Raw genomic sequence first — 11,417 nt, 5'->3', positions numbered from 1 at the left:
CACGAATACATATGCTAGTTCATACATATGCAATTTCCTTTCATTCCCATCTGAAAAGAAATTCGAAATCACAACTTTCATTCCAGCGGCTTGCAAATTATCTACTTCATACAAAATGCTCAATTATCTGTAAGAAATTTGTTTTGAATTATTTGAAAACGTATTGAAAACATAGCACACACACATAGCTGCCGTGCTGACCGCCTCGGAGAAATTCACCGATTCACCGCAATTGAGTGCGGCCGGCTTTTGCCATTTTGCTGCCACTAATTTTTGTATTCATTCGGCGAGCGCAGCGCGCCATTCGGGTTGCATGCGAGACAAAAAGGTCAATTACAAGCAACTCACGCTATTGTATATGATGTTATTGTTGTAGCGAGTGCAGCGCCAGATGTGGCAGATTTGTTGATTTTTGCGGTGTATGAAAAAATTTTGAGAAAAAAATAAAATTAATAAAAAAAAAAAAAATAATAAAAAATACTATTTTAATTTCGTTGTAAAAATTTGTGAAATTTTTTATCTCTATTTAATCGTAATTTGCATATTTCCATACTAAAGTGCTTTTTATAGTAAAAATAACTTCTCGTGTGGCGTAAGTTGATCAGTATAACTTGAACTCTAACTATTTGCTTAGCGAAAATTGGCTACTTTAATCCGCAACTTTACTTAAGTATATCCTCCTTTCTGTTAGTTGAGCAAATATCCCTCTTATTTCAATCTTCTGCCGCCATTTTGTCATCATCGCTTTGTGATTACTTTCTATAAAAAACCAAATGAGCTGCAAATTGATTTTTTTGTCTCAACGGAGAACTCTTACCACATGTATTATGCATTTTTCATTCGATGGATATTTTTAGCTCGTGAAAAAAAGAAGAAATTTTGAGAAGTGAGAATTTTGCCTGAAATTACTTAGAAAGAGCAGTTTAAAGTAAATAGTTTCATAAATAATATATTTATATTAAAATTTCTTTTAATACTGAAGTTTTCAAACTGATCCTAACGTTTCGACCAGTTTCGGCCTTTTCTAAAATATTTAACGTTAGCTATTCTAGCATTTTAAATGAACAAACGCTTTATGCTTTTAATGTTCCTAAAATATTCAATTAATTAAGTTTTTTCAATATTAATCTACCAACAAAATATTTTTTCCACTCCTCAGTGCTTTGTTTCATATGCCAAACAGTTCGCTTTAAACTGGTTTTGCAAAGTTGTTGCGCTAGCCAAACTTTTTCACCTTTACACTTGTAGAACTTTATTAGCTTTATTCTTGTAGCACTGCCAAGTATGACGGGTTAGCTAATTACATGCAAAAAAAAAAAAAAAAGAACAATTAAAGTTAAATAGCGGTATTTCTTTAAGCTGTCACGTTTGTCAGATAATATTTTATGTAAAAGCTGTTATTTAATTGCGTAGCTAAATGTAAATATTTTTATGGAAATTAAAGCTATGCTTAGCAATCAAGCAGCCAAGTCACACAAAATTTTGAAGTATAGCGAATCGAAGATATAATTGGTATAAACTGGCATAAATTATTATTATATTAATATAGGTACACAGCGACTTCAAATCTACAAATTTTGAAGTGTAGAAAATCAAACAAACAACTGGTATAAACTGGCATAAATTATTATTATATTAATATAAGTACACAGCGACTTCAAAACTACAAAATTTGAAGTGTAGAGAATCAAACAAACAGCTGGTATAAACTACTATTATACTAATATAAGTACACAGTGACTTCAAAACTACAAATTTTGAAGTGTACCGAATCGTATACAAAACTGGTATAAAGTGGCATAAACTACTATCATACTAATATAAGTACACAGCGACTTAAAACTACAGATTTTGAAGTGTAGAAGATCAAACAAACAACTGGTATAAACTGGCAGAAGTTACTGTTATACTAATATAAGTGCACAGCGACTTCAAAACTACAAATTTTGAAGTGTAGAGAATCAAACAAGCAACTGGTATAAACTGGCACAAATTACTATCATACTAATATAAGTACACAGCGACTTCAAAACTCCAAATTTTGAAGTGTACCGAATCGTATAAAAACTGGTATAAACTGGTATAAATGTTCATTATACTAATATAAGTTCACAATGACTTCAAAACACCAAATTTGGAAGTGTAGCGAAACGAACAAATAGGAGTATAAACTGGTCTAGAATTTTGATGACGTATCTACAATTCTCTTGTATTCAGTTTTAGTTTGTTGTTGCTTACTGTATTACTTTTCCTTTTATTATATTTACATTTTTATACTCTCATGCCGAATTCTAAAGTTTCTAGTGCATTTATTTCCAAGCTAGAATATTTACGATTTTTTAAACCTGCAATTTTGATGCCATCACCAGTTCAAAAGTCAAGTGCCTTTCAAAAATTCGCTATCTTTGATTGTTCAATTTACTTGAGAGCCATTAACTGTTTGCGGTACAAATGCCTGTAAACTAAGCGCACATGAAAAAAATCTAATTTAGACTATTTAATTGAATTCAATTGTGCGATTTTTATGTAAGTCATTTAAATTTCAACTATGATTTGCCTGAGAAATTGCTGAGTAACCTTAAAGCGAGTAGCTAGGCACACCTATACTTTCTATATACATATACACATATGTATATAATGTATGTACATATGTATTATATGTAATTCATCAAAAGATTAACTAAAAATCAACAAAAATGTGTATCGCAGCTTCATGAGCAGCATGTCTTCATGAAAAGCTCGGTTAATTTGCTTACATCCTGTAACAATTTATGCCACTATGCTATGATTGAGCATTCTTGAATTCAAAGAGCTGACTGAGTTCGACTTTTGGGCGGAAACGGCGCGTGTGTTTGTCAGCGTAGGCGGCTCAAAATCTCTTTGTCTTGTCAATGAAATGCTGCTGTTAAGAAAATAATTAAAGAAAAAAATAATTAAAATTTTTTTTGTTTATTGTCGATAAAATCTACTTTTTGCTTTAAAGTATTACTTATTGTTGTTATATAAAGTCGCTTTACTGCCATAAGTTTATAAAATGTTATATAAAGTCGCTTTACTGCCAGAAGTTTATAAAATAGCGCCCACCTTTTCGTCTTTGGTCTTTGGCCAGCGGCGGTAGCTTAGCACCGATCAGCCGTCAACAGCTATAATGTGACAAACGACAATGGAGTGCGCGGCGCTTTCGCCAGCAGTTTGGCGCCGCTGTCCATGGTGGGCTCAACATAGACGCCTATGCATAACTACGTGCACTTGCGCATACATGGCTTTATATATACATATGTAAACAAAATTACATATACATACATATGTGCAGTTATTATATAAAATTGAAAATCGCGACTCAGCAATTCTGCAAAAATGGCCAAGCAACTTTGTTGTTCATTACGCCGTGTTCGTCCGTTGGTGGTGAGTTGGCGAATTGTTGCGCCGACATGTAACAATGACGAATGCGTTAATGTCAACGCGGTTAAAATCAGTCGCGGCTACATATTTTAATGGTATGTGAAATGCAGTTTTTGTTGTTTGCAGTTTCTTTTCCTTTAATTATGCATTATTCAATACTGCTCTGGGCGTTGACATCACGTGTGACTGATTTCCTAGCTGTTGTTGTAAAATCTGAAAAAAAAAACCTATCGATATGTGGAAAAAATTTTATTTACATGCAAACTTATTTGTTTAGTTTATTTTACTATATTTGCCTTGCAGACTATCTTCCGCCAACAGTCGGGCCATAGTTCGTTTTTTGTCGGCGATTTTATGGTCTACAAATATGCTGTGGTGCTGTTGTTGACATTGTCCGTTCTTTGTTTATCTATGGAAATGTCACTTTTACACTGCTGATATTTATGACGTCAAATGCACTTGACAGCGTTGCAAGTGTGTAAAAATATTTTTTTTTGTACGACCACGCCGTACTTGCTTTTTGCATTTTTTTATTTTGAAGTGGATACCAAATCGAAGCAGAGAATAACGAAATGTAGGTGGACTTCTGTTTAAGAACTCAACAAATTCATAACAATTTTGGTTGGCGATAATATTTTGATAGTAGTCATCTTTCAGGCTAAATAAATTCATAGAAATATCATAATTTCCCCACTTGTCAGCGGTCACTTTTCTCCATTGGACCAAGAAGAACTCGACAAATTCATGAAATTGCTTGATGGCCATATTTTGTTGTAAAAATTTCAACTAATCCTATAAATTATCACTTATTTTGATAGTAGTCATCTGTCAAGCTACATTCTTAGAGAATAATTTTCGTTAACTTTTCAGCTATTTTGATAGTAGTCATCCCGAATGCTTTATAAATTCCTATACTATAAATTTCCTTCGCTTGTCAGCGGTACTTTTTCCTCTATTGTCAAACGGAAACTTAGAACGACGGCGTAGGGGTGGAAATGGAGGTGTAAATCAGTTACTAAGAACTCAACAAATTCAAATTCCTTGATGCTCATATTTGGTTGTTGTAATTTAAACAAATTCTCTAAAATATCAAATATTTTAAAAGCGGTCATCTCTCAAGTAAATTCCTAGACTATTATTTTCCCTCACTTATCAGCTGTCACTTTTCTTCGATTATTAAACTTGACATTAACTCGTGAGATTCCGAAATGTTACAATAAGCTATTTATATCAAAGTGTTGTTACAATTCCTTAATACTTTATGACGAAAAAATGCCAAATATTTAAAATTTTCAATACAATATTGATTGTTATTGTTTTGGTAATAACTCAGACAGTTAAAAAGTTGACTGTTCGTTTTTGTACTAGTTCGGGACTACTGAAATATTTTGCCGCTTCTGACACTCAACAGTTTTCACAACACCGCAACTTTCCACGACTGATTACAGCAGAAACGCGAGCTGTTTTTTTATCTATTATACAGACCATTATTTATTTTTCCAAATAATTTTTATTATCTTTTTTCGATTTTCTCTGATAACCAAACGTCCTTAATTGCTGTCAAAAGAAATATTTATAAGCAGACATTAGAAGGTGGGCATTAAAAAGGTAGGGGAATGCTCGCATACTTTCGTTTTAACGGTTAGTGGAGCATATGCATATGTATGTATGTACATAACGTTACATAACGTCTTCTAAAATGCAAAATAACATAACAACACTTTTCATAAGTTTAGATGTGCAGAGAAAACGATATAATAGAACCCCTCATATTGAAATAAAATTTGAGTTGTGGTTATAAAATGGTTATATTATTGGTTATCACTCATATTCAAAAACAAAAAAAAAAAAAAACAATATTTGAGATTTGATTATAAAATGGTTCTACTGTGTAGTCAAAACAATCTTTTCGTATTTCTTGTAATTAAATTCGGCGAAGTTGAAAAACAGGTACAGCTTTTCAAAAATGAGTTAAAAAGGGAAGAATGCCACGTGAGTCACCAATGCAATTTGTCTTTGATTTACACTGATGCAATAATATCTCTAGCGAAAAACCAATATATTAGGTTGTCAAAAAAGTCTTGCGGTATTTTCGCTAGCTGGCGCTGAGAGCGCGCAATTATACTTTTTTTCGTCGCATCGGGTCATGCTATACCTTTTTGGAAAGCTCATTTCACGCGCTAACTTTGATTGATTGTCATTTCTTTTTAGTCGTTCGTGAGTTATAGCGTCGCAAACATGGACCAAAATAAAGAGAAAATGCGGCATATTTTACAGTACTACTAAAATAAAGTCAAAAATGCATCTCAAGCCGCCAATAAAATTTGTGCAGTTTATGGACCCGATACAGTTTCCATTTCCACCGCACAACGATGGTTTCAACGTGTTTTGGTGTAGAGGTGGTCGAAGATGCGCCACGCTCCGGAAGGCCTGTCGTCGGAAAATGCGATAAAATCGCTGAATTGGTCGAAAGAGAACGGCATAGTAGCAGCCGTAGCATCGGTCAAGAGCTGGGCATAAGTCATAAAAAAAATTTTTATGAACAATTGAAAATGCAATAAAAAATTTTTGACAACCTATTATTAGTTATCATACACTCATATTGAAATAAAATTTGAGTTTTGGTTGGAAAATGATTATATATTGCTTATTACATCTGATAGTAATTTTCGATTTGCTTTTGATAATACGCTGTTTTGCATTTTAGGTGAATATACATATAATATATAGTTATTTACCTGCAATGTTTACAAATATTGATTTGAATGCCTAATAGTCTAGCTCATTCATCACTTTGACTGTTTCGAGACCAATTTGAGGTGAGGTTAACACGATTTTTGTTATCTCTATTGCAAAGGGAGGCATAAAATTGAGTATATAAATACATATACATATGTACATACATATCTATATTCATTTGTATATTATGTACTTAAAAAGTTATAAACTACCTAAAATCACTTTAAAAAACGCATACTAGTAACCTATGCGAACTCTTGAACTGTGCGCACTAAAAATGCTAGTATTTTCTTGTCTACTATATAAATACGATATACTACAGTATATATTATAAACCATACAGTATGCCATAATAATAACAGTCTAATTGAAATTTTGAATTTCGTGATTGTCATTGACAGCAAATTTAAATTCCACATCATATTAATTGTGTTGTTCTTTCAATTTGCATTTTTATAAGTCGCTCAAGTTCAAGTTCTCAATTGATGTCAAACGTGGTATGAAATAAACTATAAAATTATGCAGAAAGGCACAACAACTTGTCTAGAGTTATTAGTTTAAGCTAGTTAGCAACATTTTGTGCACAGAAAATCGTGTGAGAAAAATTAAAATAATGAAAAATTGTGAGGTATCAAAATCAAATGTCGAATTAATGCATGACCGTTAAACAAAGGGAGCGCGGGAGAGCAAAATTTTAAATTTAACATGAACTTTGGTTACAGTAGATGAGCATGTTACCGGTAACGTTTAATATAATTATTAAAATAATTGATTCACATTTAATTTATGGAGTTTGTGGTTATTAGCAGGCATGAATACTATAAGTCTAAAATTTTGACCAACCTCTATGTCTAAATTTCATAACTTCGCTGTGCATAGCTTACCAGTTTATCGGTTACTAAAACAGCTTAACAGTCTCCATGAGAATTTCGAATGTTAAATGTGCATTGACACCTCGGTACCGCACAGGCTTGATTTCCATACAATGGCATCTTTCATAAATACCTACATATTTAGCGAGGTGTCTACTTAAATACTCGCATATTTTTACCAAGCCATTTTGTAATTGCCGTAACAATTATTGTTATGCGTTTTTTGTTTTTCTTTTTTTGTATTTTTGTCTTAACAATTATTGTTTTGTTTTTGCTTTAAAATTTTTTGTTATCTGTTTTTGTTACTGTTTTTAGCTTCACGTGTTTCTGCTGCGTTTACTGCGTACCCAAAATTACGCTAATCGCGCTGGCTTTCGCAGCTTAGCCACTGCGGCTAACTATCTAGCCGAACTAAGCTGTCAGTTAGTCACTTAGCCAACACACAGCACTACTTCAAGTACAGGTGAAAGCTGTTTGGCGGCATTTTTCACCGTTTACGACGATGCCTTTGCCTCGTACGCGGTTAAATCTTTAATCAACGTTCCGGCGACAGCTTTGCGAACAATCGGACAGCCGTAGAATGATGGCGAACGTGCTGCATTCACAAACAAATCGACAGACAAACACACGCGTGCTTTGTGCTGAGCCGCAAGCCAAGCGAACTTCCTGCTAAAGTACCCGCCAACCGCCAGACGTCAGCAGCCAGCCTGTGTCGCGTCTATTATTTTCGTAAATGTTTCGTCGCAAATTGTCAATTGTGGTTGTTTCTGTTGTTGGCGCAATACTGGTAATGACATTTTTAATGACAGCTAAAAGGTAGCGATCTTTTGGCGCTTTTGTTGCGCCATCACAAAGTTGCCACCATTCCGGGGCACCACGCGGCGTTTCGGTTTCGTTAAGTTTGATTTTTGATTTTTTCATTTATTTTTATTTTCTATTTATTTTATTGTTTTTTTTTTTTTATTTATTTTATTGTTTTTTATTTATTTTATCTTTTTCTGGAATTTGAGTAAATGCTCGTTCGTCTGCGGCTCGGTGGCAGTCAGCGTGCTGTCGTGCCACTAAAAGACGCATGTCAAAATTGCGTGCACCGCTTGTTTGGCGACTGTCAGTGCTTGTGTCAGACCATTGCTGTTATAAATAGTTGAACGAGTTAGTGTTATTGCGCGTCGTATGTAAGGTATGATGTCATTTTTATGGCCACTGTAGCTGGAGGAGCTTGAGGAAAAAGGAAAATGAAAAAGATCGATTAAACAAATGAAAATAAAATCAAAAACGAAAAGGCAACTAAATTTATGTTTGTTTAAAAATAGTCAAAGTGTTACGTAATACAAAGAAGAAACGTGTAAAAATTATTAAAATAGAATATAACTAATGTCTAGTCATTATTCTCGCAAAGCACGAAATCAATCAGCAAATTTTCGTTTAGTTTGCTTAATCGTTACACAAAAAGCAATATGGTTTCGTTATTAACTGAAAACTACAATGCGGTGCGGTTGATTTTTGTATTTTGTTGAGCTAGTCAAGCGCTAAGCTAAGATTAAGACTATAAATCGGCTTACAACTGTCTGTGAGCCTCTAAATGCCTTTATATATATTGCTTGTTGATTTTGTGTTCGTAAAGTATCCGAATTGTCAAGCTCTAATGTTCCTTTCTTCACAAGTTTCATTTTACAAGACTTGATTTGTTTATTTGCCGCTTTTAGACCACGCTCAATAGTCACGCTTAAACAAAGCGGCCAACAACTACGGAGAACGTCAATCAGCTGCGGTTAGTTTGAGTCATCAACATAAAATGTATGACCCAGCGTATCGCTTGTAACTTTTCTGTAGAAAATGCCAAAAAGTTCGCGATGAGTCTGGTAATAGTCACAAAGTAAGTGGTAACTAGTCACAAAAAAGTAGTAACTAGTGACACTTCAAAACTTTTTATAAAGAAGACACTGTAACATGTAGTTCGAATATAGCGTGTAATTAGTCTAATTTTACGCTTTTGTAACCGAAAGGCTATAATAATTAATGTTTAAAAGAATTCTAACATTTTTGTAACCAAAACGGTAACCGAATTAAAGTTTTAAAAAAGTTCTAACCGATTGGTAACCATGATGTAACCGGTATGTTACTCGAATTAAAGTTTTCAAAGAGTTCAACATTTCTGTAACCAATTTGTAACCGAAACGCTACCCGAATGAAAGTTTTAAAACACTACTAACTGTTTTGTAACCATTATGTAACCGTTATGTTACCCGAATTAAAGTTTTCAAAGAGTTTTAACCTTTTTGTAACCGAAAGCCTACCTGAATTAAAGTTTTATAAGAATTCTAACATTTTTGTAATCATTTTGTAACCGAAACGCTACCCGAATTAAAGTTTCATAAAAGTTGTAATATTTTTGTAACCATTTTGGAACCGAAAATCTACCCGAATTACAGTTTTAAAACACTACTGATCATTTTGTAGCCATTTTGTAACCGAAACGCTACCCGAATTAAAGTTTCATAAAAGTTGTAACCATTTTGTAGCCATGATGTAACCGACATGCTACCCGAATTAAAGTTTTCAAAGAGTTCAACTGTTTTGTAACCATTTTGGAACCGAAAATTTACCCGAATTACAGTTTTAAAACACTACTAACCGTTTTGTTACCATTTGATAACCGAAAGTCTACCCGAATCAAAGTTTTTAAACAGTTCTAACATTCCAATTTGATCATACACCTATCTCAGTGACACTAATTAGTAACTAATTGCATGCGAAAGGCAAGTGTTGGAGCCAAATTCCTTTCCAATTGCAACCTATAGCGAGTACTCCGGTGTACGCTCTACAAATATTATTCTCAGACATTTTTGTAGCGTTATGCTTGTCACACCACCGATACATCACAGTAAATCGTGACATATTTTCTTCCTTTTTATCTTATTTTTCGGTGTCTCAAGCAGCTCTCGCCATTTGTTCTTCGATTTTACATTTTTTTCTTAGCATCGTCTTCTACTTTTTTGTGAGTCCGCGTACGTTTTCTAGCATACAAATGACATTTTAAAAGCCTTTACCTCATCATAAAGTGTGTCACCGAGAAATTGAAGACACATCAGTCAGAAATATCAAGACAGCGCCCAACTCCCGCTCACTCGCACATTTATGTATATGTATTTGTATACGTTAGCGGGTTAAGTTTGCGCTCGTTTGGCTTTGATAATTGTCCGCTGGGCATTTTGCAGGGGTCGCTGTCGCCATGTCGCAATTGCTTCACTGCCTTTTAATGCTTTGTTGCCATATTTTCGCTGTTGGCCGCAAGAAGTTTTCCCACACAGCAATTTATGCTGCGACGCAAGGCATCATACATACAAAATTCCATACATACAGACATACATACGTACATATCGAAGCATAATTTAATACGAATCTGCATGATGGCATGACATTGCAGAAAATAATGGCAGCCGCAACGCTCTACTCTGCTATGTGCCGTTAAGCCGCAGCAATAATAACACGGCCGCCGCCTAGCAAAAAGCTGAGCGTGGCATTTTTTGTACGGCACAGGCCGGGAAAATAGCAACTCTGCACTTTAAGACAAACGACACCGTTGCCAACAGTAATAACAATAGCAACAAGCGGCCATAATGTGTGTGGCGTCAACAAAAGTCGCATTGAGCCAAGCGCTTTTCTCGCACATATCTCCACATACATACATATATATTTTCATCCGCAGCTAGTAATGTGTGTTACATTTGTTTTCGTTGCCATATTCTTAACCTTTTTTGTTGTTGCCGCATTTATACCCCACTAGTTGTTGTTGCTTTATTCTTTACCCACCTTTGTTTGGTTGTACAAAGTTTAGCTTGACTTAAATGAATAGTTTCATGTGTGGGTTTTGTTGTTGTTTTTTCTTATTGTTGTTGTTTTAAGGTGCGCCATGACGAGTAATAGAACAAATATGCACTCGACGTTCATGAAAATGACGCAAAACGCAAAAGTAACTCTGTGGGCGATAGAATGAGGGTGTGTTCTGGGTAGTATATCTGTATGTATGTATACATGTATGTGTTTAGACTACAAATTTTAGTGAGTATGCTTTATTATTCGATATATACATAAATGTATATGGTTTGTATGTGCTTTTGTTGTTTCTTTTATAGCTATTCATTAAGTGCCATTCCATTCAATACAGGTGCAAATCGTTTGCTAAATGGTGCACTTGTAATTCAAAGTGGAAGAATATGTTACTAAACTGTATTGTAGCTTACTTTTTTAGAGCAAAATAGTTTCTATCACAAGTGATTTCTTAATGAAAATCGGTAGTTATCAATACGCAAAAACTTTTTCTTACCTTAGAGCCTTTACTGATGATTATATGTAGACTAATACCAACAAAAAAATAAAAAAAAAAATAAAAAAAAAAAAATA

At 34.1% G+C, this 11,417-nt stretch overlaps 1 protein-coding gene across 2 annotated transcripts in view; it reads left to right on the top strand.

The window, feature by feature from the left end:
- The window catches only part of LOC108973809 (rap1 GTPase-activating protein 1), a 260,459-nt gene that overhangs the window by 187,939 nt on the left and 61,103 nt on the right, over nt 1-11,417 (top strand). The window lies entirely within an intron of this gene.

Source organism: Bactrocera latifrons, unplaced genomic scaffold (assembly GCF_001853355.1).
Source record: "Bactrocera latifrons isolate USDA-ARS-PBARC rearing strain unplaced genomic scaffold, ASM185335v1 scaffold_50, whole genome shotgun sequence".
Taxonomy (NCBI): Eukaryota; Metazoa; Arthropoda; class Insecta; order Diptera; family Tephritidae; genus Bactrocera; species Bactrocera latifrons.
The sequence above is the reverse complement of the archived record's forward strand: the minus strand, read 5'-3'. Positions and strand labels throughout refer to the sequence as shown.